This window comes from Lissotriton helveticus, chromosome 3_1 (assembly GCF_964261635.1).
Source record: "Lissotriton helveticus chromosome 3_1, aLisHel1.1, whole genome shotgun sequence".
NCBI classification, from domain to species: Eukaryota; Metazoa; Chordata; class Amphibia; order Caudata; family Salamandridae; genus Lissotriton; species Lissotriton helveticus.
The window spans coordinates 2,035,396,829-2,035,420,776 of NC_136061.1; the positions used below are offsets into that span (position 1 = coordinate 2,035,396,829).

The following is a 23,948-nucleotide window of genomic DNA, read 5'->3' on the forward strand; positions in this document are numbered from 1 at the left end:
TACATACTGGAGGCCACAGCGCAAACCCATTGAGCAGGTCCCAGGCCTAGCTCTTCCCATGCTGCTGCTTCGCTTCTGCCTCACTTGGTTCCCTTTTTTTTCTGAGTGCCTGTGTCCTTGTTACCCCCATTATTTAGATTGATTTCTCACCCTGTTCACCTGTTTTGTCATTGATTTCTGTCCTTGTTCCCTGTGTTTTCTTTGTATTTTTCACCTTATGTCCCTTTTTTTTTCCTCTTCTACTCCGTTTTCCTTTGCCACACGCTTAAACCCACTGCCGTTTTCCTGCTTCCTGTCTAGCCAGGCCCAGCGCTCCTCCCAGGACCTACTTAATGGAGGCCATATCACAGTTGGCACGCTGAAGGCGCACCAATCTGTGCCCATCCGAGCCTGGACCGCACCCAGCAGCAGAACCCCTGGCCCCACCCACCACCAGCAGATATGACGCTGCCCTCCATGAACTGAACACCGGAAGATCCAGTGAATGCTGATGCCACACCGGACCGCACTCTACGGTAGGGCTGTTCTCCTGCACCAGATGCATCTTCTCCTGCATCAGCACATCCATCAATACGCCACAAAGTACCACGTCGACCTCTCTTCACACAATGCCAGAAGCAACAGGCTGACTCCACTGCCTGCTCCTCAACACACACGCGATGAAAGCATTCCACTGAATTATGTGACCTCATCGACATCCTTGCACCCGACAAAGTCTTCCTCAACCAAGACCTGGCTCAACATCGGCCCCTGACATTGCCACAGCGATCCCCAATGGATATAAAATCACTCCCCAGGACTGGACCAATAAGCCGGGGGAGTAAGGGAGGAACAGCTACCATCCACAAAGAGACCATAAAGTGCAACACCAACACAGACAACACCACGACCCCCATTGAATATTTCAAACTTTAAGCGCGACACGGATGACAAGACAACAATCGGAGGCATCCTCACATCCAACACGGAGGCCTGCACTCCAGCTCGTAGCCTTAGACACCAAGGACCAAATCTTCCTCTATGACCCAAATTTCCACATCAATGACCCCAAAGACAGCCACAACGCACACTTTCCTGACCACTCAAGCAGCCTCGGATTGACTCAGATTGTCTACAACCCCACACATTTCGCAGGACAAACGCTGGACCCCATCTTCACCTCCAGCAACCATATAAAATACAGCCATGTCACACAACTCACATGAGCCGATTGCTCCATCGTCCAGTCCAGGCTCTCCTACCCCCGCACCGCCACCCCCAAAACGACCAGCACCGCCCCACCGGAGGTGGAACAAAATTTCAGAGACCAGCTGGGCAGACGCCCTCCTCACCTCCAACCCTGCTACTGCCATCAACCTTAATCAGGGAGTTAAGAACTTCAACGCTTGATCACCAGTTGGAACTGACAGCATCGTCCCCATCAAGAGCAACATCCAGAGAAAATCCTCCTAAGAGGCCATCTGGTACACCCAAGAACCCAGGATCGCGAAACGAGACAGCAAACAGATGGAGAGCTGATGGTGTGCAAGCAAAGACTACTCTCACAGGGCAGCCTTCAAGACCTCTCTCAACCTCTACCACCGCCTGCTGAGGGCAACAAAAAAGACAACCATAGCCGCACACATCGAAACCAGCACCAAAAACACCAAGGAACTTTTCAACATTGTCAAGGAATTCTCCTACCTGACTGCCAGCGAAAACATCACACCCTCAAAGGAGCTGTGCGACAACCTCACCAACTTCTTCCACTACAAGACCGTAACCATGTACAGAAACTTCAAACTCTACCTCACACCTATGGACTTTCCTGAAAGATGCACCACCACCGCTACCGACACGAGCCATAGACTGACTACCTGGAAGCTCCTCTCCACCCAGGACTCCACTCCCACCATGAAATCCATCCACGCAAGAGCTCCCACAGACCCATGTCCGCACCACATTTTCAATCTCGGAAACCAAAAGATCGGCCTGGAACTCATCACCCTGCTCAACACCTCAACACGCCAAAGTTAGACCACTACTCAAAAAACCCTCTTCCGACCCCATCAGACTAAAAAACTACCAGCCAATCTCCCTTTTCTGATTCCCAGCGAAGGTACTGGAAAAGATCATCAACGAGGAACTCATGACTCATCTGGAACAGAACCAGCTACTCGGTGCCTCCAAATCCTGCTTTTGCAGTAATCACAACACAAAGACTGCCCTCATAGGAGCAACCAACGATGTTCAGACCTTAATCGACTGACGAGAAACAGCAGCTCTGATCCTCCTCCGACTCTCAGCAGCCTTCAACACTGTATCTAACCACATGCTGATCGAAAGGCTCCGCCACATCAGCATCCAAGGGGACGCATTTAGATGGATCACCTCCTTCCTCACCGGAAAAAGCAAGAAGATCCATTTCCAACCTTTCACCTCCAAACCCAAGTGTATCACCTGCAGTGTCCTCCAGAGCTCATCCCTCAGCCCCATGCTCTTCAACACATGACCCCACTGGCCGACATCATCAGATCCCACGATCTCAACATATTTTCCTATGCACCACTGCCAACTTCCACAGATTCATTACAATCGTTGCTGACTGGATGAAGAACAACTGCCTGCAGCTGAACACAGACTAGACAGAAGTACTGATCTTCAGCGACAGCAGCAACACATGGAACGACTCCTGGTGGCCATCAGACCTTGGACCCGCACACAATCTCGCCGGTTACACCAGAATCCTCAAAATAATAATTGAAACAAGGTCACCACGAAGTCTCAGATCAACGTAGTCTCTTCCGTCTGCTTCCTCACTCTACTCAATATCTTCAAGTGGCTACCCCAACCCAAGAGATGCACAGTGACTGGAATACAGCAATGCTCCCTATTTAGGAATCACTGCACACCTCCTACATAGACTTCAGCCCATAGAGAACGCTGCAGCCAGACTCCTCTCGACCTTCCCCAACTAACCCATATCACACTCCACCTCTGGTAATTCCACTGGCGCCCCGTACAGAAGAGATGCTAATTCAATCTGCTAACCCATGCACACAAGCCTCTATACAACCAAGGACCCGCCTACATTAACCACCATTTGAACTTCCACCAACCATCGAGAAGACTACGCTCCGCCTCCCTAACACTTGCCCATACTCCACTCATCTGCAGAAGTGGAAGGCATTCCTTCTCCCACATTGCAACTAAGACCTGGAACAGCCTTCCCACGTAACTTCGGACCATCACCTCACTTCAGGAATTCTGAAGGGCCCTCAAGACCGGACTGTTAGAATGAGCCTTCAGGACCTGCAAGTGCCTGGATAACCCATCGGATGATTAGCCATGCACTGGAAGTCTTTCTTCATTGATTGAAAGCTTTTTAAAACATCACAAGATATCCCAACTCGTCCAGGTAAAAATGTGTCAACCCTATGAAAAGCAATACACATTTGCTCTCTTCCATAGTAAACCAGTGCTTCTCAGTTAAATAACCCATGAACCAATGCTCTTAGAAAAATGGCCTTTGTTAGAAATTGGGTTGACTGTGGTATGAACCCTTGTCAAGCAGCGACCACAATCGTAGTCAGGGTAGGTGCAGGCAAACCCTAAATCTTATAGGCATCCGCAGATTCCTTACCTTTGAATTTCCCAGGCATCAGACTGAATCTGGAAGATATTCCTTTGAGCAATACCCTTGCGTGCCGATAGGTGGCGTGGGCCTGCACTGCGTGACTTCGTTGGCATCCTCTCCGCAGTTGTGATATCTCCGTCACCTATATAGGCACCACCTCGGCACTCTGACGTCAGTTCCTTTTTTCCTTTCCAGCCAGCGCAGATTCATAAAGAGAGCAACCCTCTGTCACTTTTTGACCGTTTTTTATTTTTGGGGACGTTTGTTGTTTTTTTGGCATGTCCAAAACTACTTCTGGATTCAAACCGTGCTGCACCTGCCATGTCGGTGACGGTTCTACACTTGGTTTGTCTCTGGTGCCTGGAGCGCGATCACGAATCAAAATTGTGCTCCGACTGCTGGACCATGGCTCCAAAGCTTTGAGGGAGCGGTCCGTAAAACTGCTTGTGGCCCTGCGCTCTGCACCAAGTTGTTCGCCCCAGAGGACTTGTTCACTGTCATGGTTGAGAGGAAGGTCCAGGTACTGCTCTGGGAGCCCTAAGTCTTCATCCTCCCACTGGAAATCCTCGAGTAGGCCAGGTAAAAAGCACGAAAAACACAAGAAATCGAAGCATACTTCGACATCTACCGATTCATCGGCCGGCGAGACAGAGAAGTCTCTGCGCTCTAGGCCTCGTTCCGCTTTACCTGCACCTGGGTCAGTTCTGCACTTTCCCACCTTCTCAGAAGCCGGAGCGACCCCCACCCAGCTCAAAGGATTTAATGATGCCATGTGCCTCATATTTGTGCTGCCTGACCCTACCGGCACACCTTCAGGCCCCAGAGGCTCAGAGGGGCCTCCATTAGGCACTACACCAGCAGCTCCTGCGCCGATGACCCCCTCTACCCCCTATGGATCCGGAACTAAGTTGGTCATGCCACAGCGACCGACCCTGGTTCCAATGCAGACACCAAGACCTTTTACACCCCCAGTGCCCATTCTTGTCCCCGACAACCCAGAGCCGGATTGACGCATACTGGCAACAAATTCGGCAACCACCGATCCCTTGGGTTCTAAGTTGCTTCTTCAGTCCTATTCTGAACGACTAGGAATGGAGGATGATTGGGAGGGGTTGCTGAACAAGACTAGCCTTATGGGATGGACTAGTATGAGGAATTGGGTGAGGCCAGTGGACTGGATAGTTTTCCAGATTCTGGCCTGCTTTCTTCTCCATCCGTGGCTACAGACGAGGGGATGGGATACCAAATGGTGGTGCGAATGGCAGCTGAGGTCCTGGGCCTTTAGTTCCCTTCTGTGGCAGTCAAGACGAACATTTTGACGGAAGTCCTGCAACCTGGGGGTCTCCTCCTCAGAACGCCTGTCAACAAGGCCTTGACCGATGTCCTGCCAGGAACCTGGTCCAAGCCCAGCACAGGGTCTCCTGTGAATAGGATAATTGCCTGCCATCACCCTTTATCGGGTGATTCAACTTTCCTCACCAACAACACTACCCCTGAGAGCATGGTGGTCCAAGCCTCTACTTCCCAAGGCGCATTCCCTTCCGCACCTCGGGATAGGAAATCAAAGAGGCTGGATAGTTAGGGCAAGTACATTTTATCTTCTGCCAGTCTTGCATTGTGGTCGGTGAACACATTGTACTTATTGGCCCGTTACTCCCAGACTTGTAGCAAACAGTTGAGCAAGTGCTGCCACAGGTCCCAGAGGAGACCTGGGCCATCCTCTCCGAAGCAGTGTCGGATGGGAGAGAGGTGGCAAAGTTCACCATTCGTTGTGATATAGACTTGACCGACTCTCTAGACAGAGCAATTTAATCAACGGGGCTGTTTGACAGCCGACTGGCTGAAGACATGTGGCTTTTCAGGGGATGTTCAAGCCTCTCTCATAGACATATCCTTTAAGGGCACCCATCTCTGGAGGCGAGGCAGATGACCTCCCAAACCAGAACACTTAGTAATGACCGATCCGTCACTTCTGGGATCGGGCAGCCTTCTGGGAGAAGTGGAGATCAGAGAACTCTGGTCTCCGGCAGAATGCTAACTCCACATCAATTTGGTGGAGCTCCAAGTGATTTGCTTGGTATTGAAAGCCTTTCTTCCTTCAATCAATGATAACCTGATTCAAGTGTACACGGAGAACACCACCGCCATGTGGTACTCCAATAAATAGGGCTAGGTGGAGTTGTGGACCATTTATCTGGAGGCCATGCTTTTCTGAACATGGCTGGAACAGCTGGGCATATCCCTGGTAATTCAGCACAAACTCTTTTGTCGATGTCTAGCTGATCACAAATGACTTCTCCTTCTAAAGGTCTCACAAGGTCTCTTTCAACAGTGGGGGAAGCCTTGGTTAGGTCTGTTCACCTCCAGTAAGAACACGCAATTTCAGGAGTTTTGCACACTGGTTTTTCTAAGGCGGCACTCACTCTGAGATGCTTTTCGTCTTGAATGGAGTTCAGGCCTGCTATATGCCTTTCAGCCAATACTACTCATGTCCAAAGGGCTCCAGAAGACCATTAACGACCGGGCCCAAGTCATTCTTGTGGGGCAGGACTAGGTACGGAGAGTCTGGTATCCAGAGCTTCTCCAAATGAGCCTCAATCCGCAGATCAGGCTGCCCCTTCGGGAGGATCTGCTGTCACAGCAGCGATGGAGAATCCTCCACCTGAACTCTACGGATCCTTGCGTGGAAATTGAGCAACGGCCGTTGGTAGCTTTCAACATTCCTCCAGAAGTCTGTAATGTTATTTTAGCAATCCGCGCCCCTCTACCAAAAAATATTGTACAGAGAGGTCCATTAATCGTCTTTCTACTTCTCTTTCTCACGTTTTGCTTTTCGTTTTGCCCTTTGCCCAGTGGGGCTCTGCACTGGGCACTCTCAAGGGATATCTTTCTGCCTGGTCTGCCTATGTGAGGCTGCTGGACCAACCCTCTTTATTTTAATCCCCTATTGTAAATATATTTTGCAAAGGGCTTGTACATATGTTCTCACCTGCCCCTTTAATTATGCCTCAGTGGGACCTTAATTTGGTTCTCACATTCCTGATGGGTCATCCTCTGCATCAAAATTTGCTATGCTCTGGCCAAAAAGCAGCCTCCTGAAGGCTTAGAGGCTCATTCTACCAGAGCTAAGGCTGCTACCACGGAGTTGCAATGTGGAGTTCCAGTCCTTGACATTTGCCAAGCAGCAACGTGGGCATCCCTGCACATGTTTACCAAGCACTACTGCATCGACAGTCAATTCCGAAGGGACAGCCTTTTTGGGCACTCTGTGCAACAGGATTGCCTGGTCTAAAGTTTTCTGCAGTCCTACCCGGTATGGTATGGCTTGTGTATATATTCAATGGTAAGGAATCTGCAGCAAGATATCTCTATCAGATGGACAAGTTACTTACCAATGGTAATGCCTTATGTGTTAGAGACATAATCTAGCTGCAGATTCCTTACCAACCCACCCGTCCTCTCTGCACTGCGGACTGGTTTCTAGGGACAGGTCTTACCCCCTTTCTGGGGCCTATTTGTTCAGAAATGCATCAATGTAAGTTGTGAAAAGTAACTGAAGTCACTGCGGTGGTGCCTATATAGGTGATGCGGACTTCACAGTGCCGGAGACTCCGATGTCACAAGGAGATGACTGACTCCACCTACTTGTGTCCAAGTGTATTGCATGATAAAAACCTTCCGGATCCAGTCTGCAGCTAGATCATGTCTCTACCAGATAAGGCGTTATGGAAGGTAAGTAACTTGTTCATTAACCTGTGCTTACCCTCTGGTAGCTTGGCACAGAGTAGTCAGGCTTAACTTAGAAGCTGTGTGTAAAGTATTTGTGCCACACTTCAAACAGTAACTGTTAGACCTGGCATCCTTGGCGTGGTTTCCCCCTATCTTTTTGCCTCTACCTCCTTTTTTGATGCTGTGCTGGTTTAGATGCTTTGGACACTCTGCCACTGCTTATCAGTGCCAGGGTGTAAGTGCTCCCTATGTAAACTGTTATTCTGATTGGATATACATGATTGGCATATTTGTATCACCATAAAGTCCCTAGTAAAGTGCACTGGGTGTGCCAGGGCTGGTGATGACAAATGCTACTAGTGGGCCTGCAGCACTGATTGTGCCACCCACATGAGTAGCCGTAAAATGGTGGCTCAGGCCTGCCACCGCTGTGCCTGCATGCAGTCTGTGGACTGCCATGTCCTCCTGGTCAGTGTCCCCACTGACCAGGCCTAACCCTTCCCTTTTCATGCACATTAGTCACCCCTATGGAAGGCCCAAGGTACCCCCCTGGGCAGGGTGCAGTGTATATGACAGGTAGAGCATGTACTGGTGCAGGTGACATGCTCTGGTAGTGAATGGCAGCCATTTTCGTTTTCACTATTGTAAGGATATCTTGCTCCATAGATTAACATGGGGGATGCTGGCTTCAGTGGCTACAAGCATTTCTTCTCATAGGAACAAGATAGGACATAAGAGTATAGTATACCTGAACTCAGAATTTAATAACACATCTTTCTGATAGATACTTCTGCCGTGTGGATTCCTCACCTTGTGAATATCCCCTTGCGTCAGCAACATTCGGAAATTCTCTTCGTAGGTTCGCGCCGACGTGGACGTCATAGAGACACGGCATCGCACGCGACTCCGCTGACGTCACTGACGCCTACAATAGGCCCACGCCGGCGCGATGACATCAGTTCCCTTTTTTCCGCGTCGTCGACGCTAACGGTTTCGGGATACTCAGTAGCTTTTGGTAACTCTGTTACTTTTTTCTTCGTTTTCTTTGTTCTCTTGCCTCTTTGTCTCCCTATAATGTCGACAAAGAAGACTGGATTTAAGCCCTGCAGGGAGTACGGAAAAATGATGTCCGTTACGGACCCACACCAGGACTGTATTTGGTGTTTAAGCTCTGACCACGACGTGGATGGATGTTCATCGTGCCAGAAAATGAACCCAAAGGCCCTGCGAGAGAGGGAGACCAAACTTCTTGTGGCAAAGCTGAAAGCCGATAAAGGAAGAAAGACTTCAAGATCCCGTTCGAGGAAGTCGAGATCGAGGTCAAGATCAAGATCTCGAGAGGCATCGGCTTCGAAGTCATCGTCGGATCATGCTTCGAGGTCGCATAAGAAACACAAGAAAAGGAGGCATGAGTCTCGACGTCATTCGGGTGAGAAGTCGGGCTCGAAGTCGAGGTCGCCCAAGAAGGTTAGATCGAAGGTGATCACACCACAAGAGGCTTCGGATCGAGAAGGCGAGGCCTCGCCTTCGGAGTCGCAAGTTCAATCTCCGACTCCGGTTTCCGATCCGACTCAGACGCCGTCTCCGGCTCAAGAAGAAGTGGATGAAGTTCCTAATGAGGAAGGAGAATCGGCGCCTGTTGAAGAGCCGGATTCGAATCTACCTCGAGATCAGCCTGAAGGTGATCATCCACCTTTTCCTGCACCAGGTCAGGATCCATCAGCGTTCCTGAACGCTATGTATGGGGTATTCTCGAGATCATGGTACCCCTCTGGTGCACCTTCGGGTCCCATGGGTCCAATGGCTTTTAATTTGGGTGTTCCGCACTCTTATGCCCCGGCACCTTTCATGCCGTATATGCCAGCCCCGACTCCGCTGTGGCAGTACCCGGCTCCGCCGAGATCGACACCGAGGTCGACGCTGGCTCGACCGAAGTCGACGACTCCGGTACCGGCGTCGCCCGCTCCAAGCAAATCTTTGGAGCATCCTTCTAAGCCTTCGGATTCTGTACGGAGTCGGTGGTGGATCCGGCTGCGATCCGTGTTAAGGAGAGGTCCAGGAGGGAAGCTCAACGCCTTCTGGAGGAACAGAGGTATTACGAGTCTCATTCAGACTTGGAGGAAGGTGAACTGGATGAGAATTATTTCGAAGAGCTGGCTGATGCTAGTGGCCTTGATTTTTCCCCAGAGTGGGTATTACCATCAGGTCCGGATACGCCTTCAAAGGATGTCCAGCCATATCACGTGGTAATGAGAAAGGCAGCAGGACTTTTAGGCTTGACATTACCAACTGTTGAGTTTAAGTCAATCTGCTTACAGAGGTACTCCATTCCCCAAGCTCAGCTGTGGAACCGTTACTCCCATTTAATGAGGCATTAACTGAACCTATTATGGAGGTGTGGAAAAAGCCTCTTTCTGCTCCTGCTGTCTCAAAAAGTGTGGCGAGGAGATGTAGGGTGGCTCCCGAGGACCCAGCCTTTTTATCATCTCACCCTTCTCCTGAAAGTCTAGTGATTCAGGCTGCGTGCTCTAAAAAGTCGGTTGGTGCTTTTCCCCAAGTGCCTGGGGACAAGGAGGCCAAGAAACAAGATCAAGTGGCCAAGAAAACTTTCTCCTCCGCAAGTATGACATTAAAGTCAACGAATGCCACTTGTCTTATGGGGAGGTATGTGCACGCACTTATGGACTCAATGCGTTTGTTGATTCCTAAGGTTCCAGAGGACTACAGGGGTGACTTTGAGGAGGTGTTATCTGATACTCAAGCAGCAGCTCGTCAGGTTATCCAGAGCGGTCTAGATACTGCAGATTCTGTGGCACGGATCATGGGCACTGCGGTTGCCACAAGAAGGTCAGCTTGGCTGAAATCCTCGGATTTTTCTGCGGATGTGCAGTCTGCACTATTAGATTTACCTTTTGATGGAGTTGGACTCTTTGGCAAAAAGGCAGATACAGCCTTAGAGAGATTTAAAGACAGCAGAGCAACTGCTAGATCTCTTGGTCTTCAAGTAAGAGGTTCAACGACCAGAAAGTTCAGAGGTTTTGGACGCTCTTCTTTTCGTACCTATAGACAAGGTCAACAGCAGCAACAACAACAGCAGCAGCAAAATACCTTGTATAGGTCATACAGGGGAAAGCAAAGGGCACGTCCTCGAGGGCGTCAAGCCTCTTCCTCCTCCACCTCCTCCAACCCCCCAGCCACAGAAAAGCAGCCCTAGATCCGCCATTCAGGATCATGCGGGTCCGGTGGGGGGGTCGGCTTACCTACTTTCTATGGGATTGGGAATCGGTTACATCAGATCTTTGGGTTCTCAATCTCGTAGAAAATGGGTATGCCCTTCCCTTTCGGGAATTCCCTCCCAATTACCCTCCTTGCCAAGGTTTTTGCACGGAGGAACATCTGTTGCTCCTTCAGGAGGAAGTTCAGACTCTATTAAGAAAAGGTGCGATAGAGGTGGTCCCAGAGCGGGAAAGGGGTCAGGGATGCTACTCCCGGTATTTCCTGATTCCCAAGAAGGATGGCAGACTTCGTCCAATCCTGGATCTCAGGATCTTGAATCTCTATCTGAAACAGGAGAAATTCAAGATGCTCACCCTTGCTCAGGTTCTTCAAGCGCTGCTAGAAGACTGGATGGTGTCACTCGACTTGCAGGATGCGTATTTTCACATCCCAATCCTGAAGTCGCACAGGAAGTATCTCCGTTTTACGGTGGGATCGCAGCACTATCAGTTTGCGGTCCTTCCGTTTGGACTTACTACTGCGCCTCGAGTCTTCACCAAGGTGATGGCAGTGGTGGCGGCGCATCTCAGAAGATCAGGGATTCCAGTATTCCCTTATTTGGACGACTGCCTGATCAAAGCAGAGTCGTCAGAGAGAGTGCTTCATCATCTGCGAGAGACAACCCAGTTGTTGTACAGGTTGGGTTTTTCGATAAATGTACCCAAGTCTCACCTGGTGCCCTCCCAGCGCAACCTGTTCATAGGTGCTGTACTGGACACAACTGTATGTCGTGCATTCCCTCCTCCTCAAAGGATTCGCGACATACAGGAAATGATTCCTTTATTTTACAATGGAGCGGTTGTTCCAGTCCTGAAGGTCCTTTGTCTGCTCGGTCTGATGGCTTCTTGCATTCTGTTCGTCAGCCATGCACGCTGGCACATGAGGGCGCTCCAGTGGTGCCTCCGCAGGCAGTGGTATCAACACAACGGAGATCTCAGGGAGTCAGTGAGGATCTCCAGAGAAGCTGCGGCGGATCTGTCTTGGTGGGGCGTGGAAGTCAACCTGTCTCAGGGGAAGCTTTTTCAGTTGCCTCCTCCGGTGGCCACAGTGATTACGGATGCATCCACTCTAGGGTGGGGTGCTCATCTGGGGGATCTGGAGGTCAAGGGTCTTTGGTCTCCAGAGGAAAGGCTGTTTCACATCAACCTTCTAGATTTGCGGGCGATACGTTTGGCGCTCAAGGCCTTCCTCCCTTCCCTTCGCGGTCGTTCGGTCCAGGTCCTGACGGACAACACGACCACGATGTGGTACATCAACAAACAGGGAGGAGTGGGGTCGCAGTGTCTCTGCAGAGAGGCTCTGCGTCTCTGGTCCTGGGTTCAGGACCATCAGATTTGTCTGATGGCAAATCATCTGGCCGGAGTTTAAACGTTCGTACAGACAGTCTCAGTCGGCAGTTCTCCGCCGACCACGAGTGGAGGCTTCACCCGGAGGTGGTTCGTCACGTCTTTCGGACGTGGGGGACTCCTCGGGTGGACCTGTTCGCCACTCGTGAGAATGCTCACTGCCTGTCATTCTGCAGTCTCCAGTTTCCGATGCAAGGAGCCTTAGGGGACGCGTTTCAGTTGAGTTGGGGAAATCAACACCTTTACGCGTTTCCTCCCATACCTTTGATTCCTCGGGTTCTGAGGAAGGTTCGCCAAGACCGGGCCCAAGTCATATTGGTCGCCCCGGACTGGCCAAGAAGGGTGTGGTATACAGATCTTCTCCACCTCTCCTCTCACCCGCCGCTCCGTCTCCCTCTCAGGGCAGACCTCCTCTCTCAGATGGAGGGGCAGGTTCTACACCCCCACCTCCAGACATTACACCTTCATGCCTGGAGATTGAACGGGGCAACCCGCCTGACGTGGTGGATGTCATCTTGTGAGCCAGGCGTGACTCCACTAATTCCATCTATTCTTATAGATGGTCAAAATTTGTCACTTGGTGTGGAGAAAAATCTATTGACACTTTGAGAGCCCATTTGTCTGATGTTCTCCAGTTTGCCCTTTCTCTGGCGCAGCAAGGGCTTGCTGTTGCCACAGTTAAGGGTTATCTATCTGCGCTGTCGGCTTTTCTCTGTTTGCCTGATCAGCCATCTCTTTTCAAATCTCCTGTGGTTTTGAGGTTTTTAAAGGGTCTCACAAATAAGTTCCCTCCTGTTCCTTTTATTGTGCCTCAGTGGGACTTAAATCTTGTCTTGACCTTTTTGATGGGTGCTCCTTTTGAGCCTCTTCACAAATGTCCTTTGAGGCTTTTGACTCTTAAGACAGTCTTCCTCGTTGCAATAACCTCAGCAAGGAGGGTAAGTGAGCTTCAAGCTCTTAGTTCCAAGCCCCCTTTCTTGACCATTCATGCTGATCGAATGGTTCTTGGGACCAGGGCTGCTTTTCTTCCAAAGGTGGTTACTCCTTTCCACCTTGGTCAATCCATTACCCTCCCTACCTTTTATCCTCCCCCACACCCTTCCAAGGAGGAGGAGAGGTTGCACCGTCTGGACCCCAAAAGGGTGGTGTCCTTTTACTTGGACAGATCTAAAGACTATCGTTTGGATGACCTGCTCTTCATTGGGTTTGCTGGCTGCAAGAGAGGAAGAGCGGTCCATAAAAGAACTTTATCAAGATGGATCGTCCTCTGTATAAAGATCTGTTACTCTTTGGCCGGTAAGGAACCTCCAGAGGGTATAAGGGCTCATTCTACAAGAGCTAAGTCTTCAACCTCAGCATTGGCTAGAGGTGTTCCTGTAGAAGATATTTGTAGGGCGGCAACTTGGTCTTCCCTCCACACTTTCGCGAAGCATTACTGCTTGGATTCCGAAGTGAGGAGGGACGGCCACTTTGTGCGCTCTGTCCTCCAGGATTTCCTGGTTTAGAAGAGTGGACTCCCTCCTCCGGGAGTGGGGACTGCTGTGGGACTCTATTCACAAGGTGAGGAATCCACACGGCAGGTGTATCTATCAGAAGAACAAGTTACTTACCTTCGGTAACGCTTTTTCTGGTAGATACAATATCTGCCTGTGGATTCCTCACTGACCCACCCGCCTCACCGTTGTCCACTCTTCTATACCAGAGTTTCTGTAATGTATTTATTTTATTGTCAAGGAGTTGTTTATTTCAAATGTTTTATTGCATTTGCTTCACACTGTGTGTGTTACCTTGATATTTGTACTGCGTATACTGTGTATATGTCTACTGTCATTGGTCCAGCCGTGTGCCTCGAAGGCACGGAAAAAAGGGCGGAACTGATGTCATCACGCCGGCGTGGGCCTATTGTAGGCGTCGGGGACGTCAGCGGAGTCGCGTGCGATGCCGTGTCTCTATGACGTCCAAGTCCACGTCGGCGCGAAGCTACGAAAAGAATTTCCAAATGTTGCTGATGCAAGGGGATGTTCACAAGGTGAGGAATCCACAAGCAGATATTGTATCTACCAGAAAAAGCGTTCCCAAAGGTAAGTAACTTGTTCTTTAGGAAATGTTGTTTTTAAATCCTGTATTTGAGAACAGCACTTTTAGAAAGTTGCTTTTCTCTTGTCTGACCCTTCTGTGTGCCTGGGCCTGTTTGTGTATTGACTGTCTGGTTTGAGAGTGACAGGGGCTGGGGATTCCCCAGGAGGCTGGCTGAGTGAGCCCTAGGCTGAATGACTGCATTTGCAACTGAAGTGGTGGGAGGAGTTAGCACCTGGGCCTGAATAGGGCTGTGCCTGCTTCCACAATGCTGGCTCCACCTCCTGCTGGGCGGCTGACAACCCTGCCCCTCACTCTGAAAAGAAAGAAGAAGCCAGGCAAACAAAGTGCTCAAGCAACACCCAGAACTGGTTCAGACCGGGCTCAGGGCCCACTTCCACAAAGAGAACAAAGACTTTTAGGGGTATAAGTACAGGACCCCTGACAACAGAAAATTAGATTATCCTGGAATCAAGAAGGAACCTCTGCCAAGGAGAAAGCTGAAACTGAAGAAGGAAGACTGTCCTGCTGTTGCTCTGCTGGACTGACCTGCTGTTGCTTTGCTGCCAAGGAGAGGGGAAGGACTTTGCTGTTGTGCTGTGTCCCCTGTCTTGAAGGAATCTCCAAGGGCCTGAGAAGAGCTGGCTCCCTGTCCTGAAGTCCCAGGAACAAAAGGACTTCACCCCCAGCTTCCCTGAACTCTGCTGAGTGAGTTCTGTCATTCCTAGAGTGCTTGATCCAGTTGTGGGGCCTCTGGAAGTTGTACCTGTGCTGGGAAGCTTGAAACTAAGCTTGAGAGACTTTTGCAATTGAAAAGTTATCGCAGCGCTCGGTGCGGAGCGCATCCCCGACAGTGCGAGGAAATTCCCGCCGCTACGAAGGCCGAGATCGTCGCAGCGCCTGTTGCCGCTGCCAGAGCCGTCGCATCCTTCGTTTGCGGGACGCACCAGACCGGTGCGGGAAAGTCTAACATCGCTTCGAGTGTCGTCGCAGAGCCTGTCGTCGCTGGATGAGATCGCCGCACCGCTTGCTTGCGGACCGCATCACATCGCTGCGAGTGTCGTCGCAGAAACCATTGCGTCGAGGAGCTGCGAGAGAGAAGATCACCGCTGGTCCGCGCATCGTCGCCCCAGAGATCGTCGCAACTCCGAAGATCGTCGCATCGTGCCTTTGCGAGAACAAACGTCCTACGGAACCTCTGCACCGGAATCCATACAAGTGGCCTTCCTCCCCATACAGACCGGATTAGTCGCAACACGCCCGCTGCTGCAGCGGGGCTGTCGCAAACGCCTCCCCAGGGTCTAAGGAGCAACGCATCGCTTGTTTTCCACCGCACCAGCTTCTGCTTTTGGAACTTTATCGCAACTAAAAGGTACTGTGAGCTAACGTGACGCAACTGTGAACTTTTCACGCAACTGTGGATTATTTTATCGCAACCTACAGAATTTTTATTGCAACCTTAAGAACTCTTTTGAAACCATATTCGTGAACTGTGTATGTTGGATTTTTGTGGTTTGGTCTTGTGTAGTTTAGATTAAATACCTTTATTTTTCTAAACGGTTGTGGAGTCAGTTTGTGGTGTTTTCACTGTGTTACTGTGAGGATTGGTACAAATACTTTGCACATTGCCTCTGGTTAGCCTAGACTGCTCGTGCCAAGCTACCGAGAGGGTGAGCAGGGGTTATCTCAGAGGGTTTCCTCCTTACCCTGACTAGAAGCAAGGGTCCCTATTTGGACAGTGGTACCTACCCCTGCCAACTAGAGACCCCCATTTCTAACAGTAACACAGTGCAAACACCACATAAAATGAATCCACGCTAGGTTATTAAAAATAGCTCTGATTTTAATTTTTAAAAAACAAGACCAAAACTACAACATTTCAATTATTAGAACCAGAGATATTGATTTTAAAATTTTATAGTGAAAAATAGTGCTATAAAGTTTAAGCACTATTGGGGATATCTGGTCGTGCCTGACCTGAACAAAAAGACACAAGTTCAGGCCTACAGCAATGGAGTACGGGCTGGCTAGAGGAACCCAGTTAGGCCCTCTAAACAAACTACCTTAAATCGCGGTTGCGGAGCGCTCTGTGGATCCGCGTTAGAGATGCTTTGCACAGCCGAGTCGATGTGTCCGTTCCAAAATGCGGCATGGCTGCGGTGCTGGGTCCTGATGCATTGACGTTAAGGATCCTGATGACAGGGCTTGCAATGCAAAGTCTGTTGTCGAGGCGATGCTTCAGTCCTGATGAGGGGTGAAGCTGCGATGAGTAGCTTTACCGTCAAGGCTGCTGCCTACAAGGAATGCGTGTAGCTTTTGTTGGGAAAAGCAGTGCAGTGTGGCGATTCCAAAGCTGATGCGTCTGTGTACATTTTGAAATTGTATATTCATGTCTCAAAGTGGCTTACCTTTTCTAGCTCAGTTTTTCACAAGCAGTAACAAGTTAACTCTGTTTAAAAGGTTTTGTATTTTATTCCTCCTAGCACCATTCTGCCATGTCTTCTTTCTGTCTAATATAACATGGTAAGGGATTGAGTGCTAGATAAATAGGGCCTTTGTCAAGTACTACTTTTTGTTGTGTTTTTCTGTTAAACTTTGTCAATTTCTTAACTTGTGCATTGGTGTATAATGCATTAATAATTTTAACAACCTGTTTTCAAATTCTAAATCTATCAATTACATATGCAAATTCACCTTATAAATGATTTTTATATCTGAAAGAAACAGGTTAGTATTCGATTCCTTACCTTAGAATACCCCCAGGCGTCAGACTGGATCCGGAAACTTTTGCGTAGCAGTACCCTTGCGCGTCGTCTGCGGCTCCGCGTCCGTCGTCGGCGTCTTTGGCGCCGGGATGATGTCACCGGAGTACTTGGACGCCGCCCTCGCGCGCTGACGTCAGTTCCTATTTTTTCCGCGCCAGCAAGCGCCGATCCGGGAACGGTGGTACCCTGTAGTCATTTTTTGACTAAACTTTATGATCATATTTTTCGAAGTCGGTAGGGATTCCCGGGTTTAAACCCTGCGTCGACTGCAACCGACTGATGTCGGTTACCGACCCCCATCGCCGATGTCTTCATTGCCTGGGCCCGACCACAATGACAAGTCGTGCCCCAACTGCCGGGCCATGACGTCGAAGGCTAGGCGGGAGCGGTCCACCAAGCGCCTCGAGCTCTGGCAGTCGGCCCTGCGCCGTTCGAGGTCCCGGTCCGGAAGGAGGTCGAGGGACCGGTCGCGGGGCCGGAGTCATCACGGCTCGGAGGATCGACACCACTCCTCGAGCTCCAAGTCATCAGGTAAGAGGCACAAGAAGTCGAAGAGACGACATCTCTCTTCTGACCGGCGGGGGGGGGTAGAACGCGACGCTGGAGTAGGTCGACGCCTTCTTCACAGCCATGAGGCCGCTCACTCCTCCGTCGGGTTCCGCGGCGCCTTCGGGCCCAGCAGCCGCGACTGGGAGCCCAAGCGGGCCGGGTGCTTCTGCCCCGACGCCGTCGGGTGCTTCGGCGCCGTCTGCGACTTCGGTCCCGACGCCGCAGGACTCCGCTGGATCCGGGTCGTCGCTGATCGACTTTACGACCTCGCCGGCGCCGGCTCCTAGGTTGTCGCCCCCGGCGCCGACCACGATCGATGCCGTCCCCAGTCTCCCCCCCCCCGCCCTTGGTCCGGTTCCGCCGCCGCCGCATTTGACGCCGATGGGAGATTTTTACTTCTATGATCCGGCCCCATCATTTGACCCTGAATACCAGGAGATGGGTGGCAAGGCGGATTGGTAGGGTCTGAGGACCCTCTGACACGTGAGTGCCAGCCTTATCAGGACTGGGCAGGTGAGCTAGGGGATGCCAGTGATCTGGACACTTCGCCAGACACTGGCTTTGTCTCCCCTCCTACCGTGGCTACGGAGGAGGGGGCAGCCTATAGTGTGGTGTTGATGCGGGCGGCCAAGGCATTATTCCTTGAGCTCCCCGTCGCAGCCGTGAGGACTAACCTCCTCTCTGAGGTCCTTAAACCGCAAGCAAGCTCTTCGGAGCCTCTGTTGCCGTTTAATGAGGCCTTGTCTGACGTTCTTCTGGGCACCTGGTCCAGACCCGTTACAGGTCCTCCTGTAGATAGGAACGTGGCCAGACGCCGGCTCCGGGCACCCTTGCTTCCTATCCACCCACCCCACCCCCGAGAGCTTGGTCATACAGGCCTCTAATTCCCAGACCGCATTCCCGACGGCTCCCCCCGAACGTGAATCCAAGAGGTACGATCAATATGGCAAAAAGATGTTCTCCTCCCTAAGTTTGGGATTGCGGTCCATTAACACCGCGTGCCTCTTGGGCCGTTATACCCACTCTCTGTGGGACACGGTCACGGACGTGCTGCCACAATGTCCAGAGGAGGCCCGGACTAAACTCGCCCAAGCCCTTGCGGAGGGTTGAGATGCGGCACGGTACTCCCATCAGATGTGGCCTGGATACCACAGACTCGCTAGGTAGAGCGATGGCAATGACGGTGGCGATTCGTCGCCACGCCTGGCTGAGGTCCGCTAACTTTTCGGCTGATTTCCAAAACACCCTTATGGACATGCCGTTTGATAGCCGTTGCCTCTTTGGCGACAAGGCAGACAGTGCGCTTGAGCGCTTTAAGAACTCCAGGGCTACGGCCAAGTCCTTAGGCCTTTCGGCCCGCGCCAGCAATCTGCTGCCTTTCGCCCCTTTCGTGGCCAAGGAAGGGGCTCCCACACACGTCCTGACAGCCACGGGCCGCAGACTAACATCCAGCGCGGTGGTGGACGTGGTAACCGCCTTGGCTGTGGCCGGGAACAACGGCGAGGCCAGTCCACATCCACCCCCGCAGCATCCGCCACAAAGTCTTCCTAGTCCGAGCTTTCAGGCCCACAAGACGCCAGTGGGGGGCAGGGTTCGCCATCATTTCCTCCACTGGCGCGACATCACATCGGGCAGGTGGGTGCTGCAAACCGTCCGAAGGGTCTACTCCCTCCCCTTCGAGGCGACCACTCAAGCCATGCCACCGCAGTACCACCGCGTGTCGGGGGATCACTTGAATCTTCTGCGAGAGGAAGTTGCGGCCCTCTTCGCCAAGGGGGCCATTGAGCGCGTTCCTGGGCCAGAAGTAGGGTGTGGTTGTTACTCCCACTACTTTCTGGTTCCCAAGAAGGGCAAAGGGGGCCTATTCCCTATCTTGGACCTGCGGAACATCGGCGGCTTCCTCCAGAAGGAGAGGTGCAAGATGCTGACACTGGCTCAGGTCTTAGCTGCCCTGGACCCAGGACACTGGATGGTAGCGTTGGACTTGCAGGACGCTTATTTCCACATCCCCGTCATGCCGGCCCACCGGCGCTACCTTCGGTTCACGGTAGGCCATGAGCACTTTTAGTTTACCGTGCTCCCCTTCGGCCTTACCACGCCCTGTGGGTGTTCACGAAAGTGATGGCGGTGGTCGCAGCTCATCTGCGCAGGTTATCAGTCTTCCCCAAACTTGACGACTGGTTGTTGAAGGCGGGCTCGCCCCAGACAGTCGTCAGCCACCTCCAGACTAGGGCCGACCTCCTGCACCTGCTGGAGTTCTCCATCAATGTGCCCCTCTCAGAAGCTCCTCTTCATCGGAGCGGTTCTAGACTCGGCGCAGTGTCGAGTTTTTCCTCCCGAACAGCGGGTTCGGGATATTCAGGCTCTGATTCCAATCTTTCAGCCTTTATCCTGAGCCTCGGTCAGGTTGACGCTGCGGCTTCTGGGGCTGATGGCCTCCTGCATCCTTCTGGTGCATCACAGGTGGCGGATGCGGGCTCTGCAGTGGGGCCTGAAGTTTCAGTGGGCCCAGCATCAGGGCAAATTGTCCGACCATGTCTTGATCTCGGAGGGCACTGCAAGACAGTTGCAGTGGTGGCTCACGGACCGCGATTGGGTCAGCGGCAGATCCCTCTCCCTACCCCAACCGGAGCACGTAGTTGTGACGGACGCGTCCCTCCAGGACTGGGGAGGCCACATGGGAGGGGCGGAGATCAGAGGCCTCTGGTCTCCGGCGGAGTCCAAGCTCCATATCAACCTTCACGAGCTGCGGGCGATCCAACTTGCACTGAAGGCATTCCTCCCCTCTGTCCGGGGGAGTGTAGTGCAGGTGTTCACGGACAACACCACCGCCATGTGGTACTGCAACAAACAGGGCGGGGTGGGGTCGTGGACCCTATGCCAGGAGTCTCTGCGCCTCTGGCAGTAGCTGGAACATCAGGGCGTGACCCTGGTGGTTTAACAACTGGCAGGTTCCCTGAATGCCAGGGCAGACGAACTCAGCTGTCAGTGCATGATGGATCACGAATGGTGTCTGAACTCGGACGTGGCGCAAGGCCTCTTTCAGCAGTGGGGAGAGCCTTGGTTAGATCTATTCGCCACAGAAGAGAACGCGCAATATAATCAGTTCTGCGCGTTTGAATTTCCAAGGCGTCACTCGCTCGGAGACGCTTTTCGTCGCAAGTGGAGTTGCGGTCTGTTGTTCGCCTTTCTGCCTATACCACTTCTGCCCAGAGTGCTGAAGAAGATCAGCCGCGACCGGGCCCAAGTCATCCTTGTGGCTCCGGACTGGGCACGGAGGTTCTGGTATCCCGAGCTACTCAGCATGTCTGTCAATCCCCCGATTCGTCTGCCCCTTCAGGAGGACTTTCTGTCTCAGCAGCAGGGGACGGTCCTCCACCCAAACCTGTCCAGTCTCCACTTACATGCGTGGAGATTGAGCGGCAGCAGTTTCGGCCATTTGACTTTCCTCCTGAAGTCTGTAATGTCATTCTAGCAGCCAGACGTCCCGCCACAAAATCGGTATACGCCTGTAGGTGAAACAAATTTGTGGCAAGGTGCACAGCAAAGGCTGTGGATCCCCTTTCTCCCCCTCTTTCAGAGGTTCTCCTCTTTCTTCTTTCTCTTGCCCATCAGGGCTCCGCTCTGGGCACTCTGAAGGGCTACCTCTCGGCCATTTCTGACTTCTTAAGGCTACCTGATCAGCCCTCTTTGTTCAAGTCTCCAGTTGTAAATAGGTTTTTGAAGGGCATCACCCATATGTTTCCTCCTGTTCCTTTCGTGATGCCTCAGTGGGACTTGAACCTTGTTCTAACTTTTCTGATGTGCGCTCCCTTTGAGCCACTTCATAACTGTCCTCTACGTCTCCTTACTCTGAAGACCGCTTTCCTGGTTGCCATCACCTCTGCCTGCAGAGTGAGTGAGGTCCAGGCCCTTTCTTCTCAGCCTCCTTTCCTTTCAGTCCATCCGGACACGGTTGTGTTGCGGACGCGACCCTCTTTCCTGCCCAAGGTAGTCACAGCCTTCCACATCGGGCAGTCCATCACTTTGCCCACCTTTTTTCTGCCTCCGCATCCCTCGAAAGAGGAAGAGAGGCTCCACCGTCTGGACCCAAAACGTGCGCTCTCATTCTATTTGGATCGCACACGCCAGTTTCGCGTGGATGACCAACTCTTTGTTGGTTACGTAGGCGCTAAGAAGGGACGGGCGGTGCACAAACAAACCATTTCTTAATGGGTCGTCTTGTGCATCAAGGCTTGTTACTCTTTGGCTCCAGAAGAGCCTCCTGTGGGGCTTCGTGCCCATTAAACACTGGCCACGGCGGCTATTGCTGGGGTATCTATTCTAAGGTAAGGAATATTAACCTGTTTCTTCCAGATGCACAAGTTACTTACCTTCGGTAACGATATATCTGTAAGAAACAGTAGTTAGTATTAGATTCCTTACCGCCCCACCCATCCTCCCCATTCTGCGAACCGATATCTAGGGTTAAGGTCATCCCTTTCAGGGCACTAGTTTTTATGGCACCAGTGTTGGATTTTATCATGGCTCTGCGTTTTGTGGCGCGGAAAAGCTGTGTATAAGAACTGACGTCAGCGCGCGAGGGTGGCGTCTAAGTACTCTGGCGACGTCATCCCGACGACGGACGCGGAGCCGCAGACGACACCTACCGACGCGCAAGGGTACTGCTACGCAAAAGTTTCCGGATCCAGTCAGACGCCTAGGGGTATTCTAAGGTAAGGAATCTAATATTAACTTCTGTTTCTTACAGATATATCGTTACCGAAGGTAAGTAACTTGTGCCTTAAAACAGTATATTTTGTTAAACTAGCAATATCAAGTACATGCCAAATGTTATTGGATACCGGCATCCTTTTTAAAAAATTCAGTTTCTGAAGGATGTAGATGTAATTTAGTTTTAGCTAACAATTTTATGATAGAATGTAACTATAGTGGTGGATGAAAGTTTACACATTTAGCTCTGTATTTATTGGACAAAGTAAATGTGGGGACAACAGCTATTGGCACTGCATTTATTCTCTTATGCTTACTTTAATAAGCAGTGACCATACTATAGAGCTAATTTGATTTAACGTTTTTTTATTGAGGTAAGGTCATCTAAACATGGAGTTTTTTCCTGATTGTAATATGCCAATTAATAAAATACCTTTATTTCTATAATTTTTTTAATCCTCATTGGGACTCTTAGTCCAGTGATAGAATGTGTAAGGACGCAAACAAATTATTCATTTGCTCAACACAATGGACACTTCCTTCTGTTTTTAGAACTATTAAACAGTTTATCTTCATGTAATTTACTGATGTTTACCATTTTTAAAAAGTAGATACCTACAGATTATATATTTTTATCACCTAATGTTCACTGTACAGGTTTGGCCATTTATTTGCCTGAGCTCTTAACATTGTTCCCAGTACTACTGCTTAGATAAAGAGACTACTTTTTCAGTTTTATTCTCAAAAATGAGCAATTCCTTCCCAGCTGTAAATAGTTTCTGCTTAGCCTATTCTGTTTCATTGTTCTTCACTTTTTAATGTTATTCTAGCCTTTCATTGTTTGGTCTAATACCTTGTTTGATCTGATAGATGCAGTGTTTTCGACAGCATCATGACCATGCTGAAACACCAAGGGATTAGAATACCCAATAATATCGAATGTAAATTCACTGATTTGTTATGTTCAGTTGATTAGTAAAGCCTGTATCTTTAAGTAAACTCAGATTTCCTTGTATAGGAATCTGAGAGTTCTCTTAAATTACTTTTAAATAACGACAAAAGACCCACAGAATATTGTCAGAATGCAGAGCAAATCAAACATTCTCCCCCAGTCAATAGATCTGGGTTAAATCCATTGTTCTTTTGCTCACCATGCCAGTCTTGACCTTGTGCCTCATGCGAACAGTCCAGCCCCGAAACAAGCACCCTGGGACCGATTTCGACTGGGGTGACGTGGTGAGCAAAAGAACGTTGGATAAACTCATATATTTGTGACTGGGGGTCAATGTTTGTATTGTTCAGCATTCCATCCATCATTTGTTTCTTTTGCTTTTGTCGCCCTAAGTGGGAAGGGTATGCCCAGACGTGGGTTCCGTACTCACTGCGCCACTGGATTCAAGCTAGCCTGGCTGATGAGGGGTGATGCCGCAAAGCCGGTACCAGGATGTTTGTTTCCAGTCCAGGGAGGACCTGACTTGGCAGTTCGGGCTGGACTGTTCCCATTGGAGCAGGGTCAGGACTGATTTGCATATGGCAGGGTCCAAACTGGGGTGGCGTGGTGAGCAAAGGAACAATGGATTAAACTCAGATCTTTGTGACTGTGTGTGAATGTTTGCATTGTTCATCATTCCGTCCATCCATTTGTTTCTTTTAACTTTTAAATGACGGCACAGAAAGAAAACATACCCATTTTATTTCCCTTTTGTGTTACCTTTGACAGTGGACATTGATTACGATTTGTGATGGACGATCAAGCAGCATAGTACTGTTTGAATAACATGTATTACTCAAACAAAATAGTGGGTTTTGTGCATGTTTTTATACGATTTAAGAATACTAGTCATAGGTCATAAGTTTAAAAATCATAAATGCATCATA

General features: G+C 50.6%; 1 protein-coding gene across 3 annotated transcripts in view; it reads left to right on the plus strand.

The window, feature by feature from the left end:
• The window catches only part of AKAP13 (A-kinase anchoring protein 13), a 759,080-nt gene that overhangs the window by 615,840 nt on the left and 119,292 nt on the right, over nt 1-23,948 (plus strand). The window lies entirely within an intron of this gene.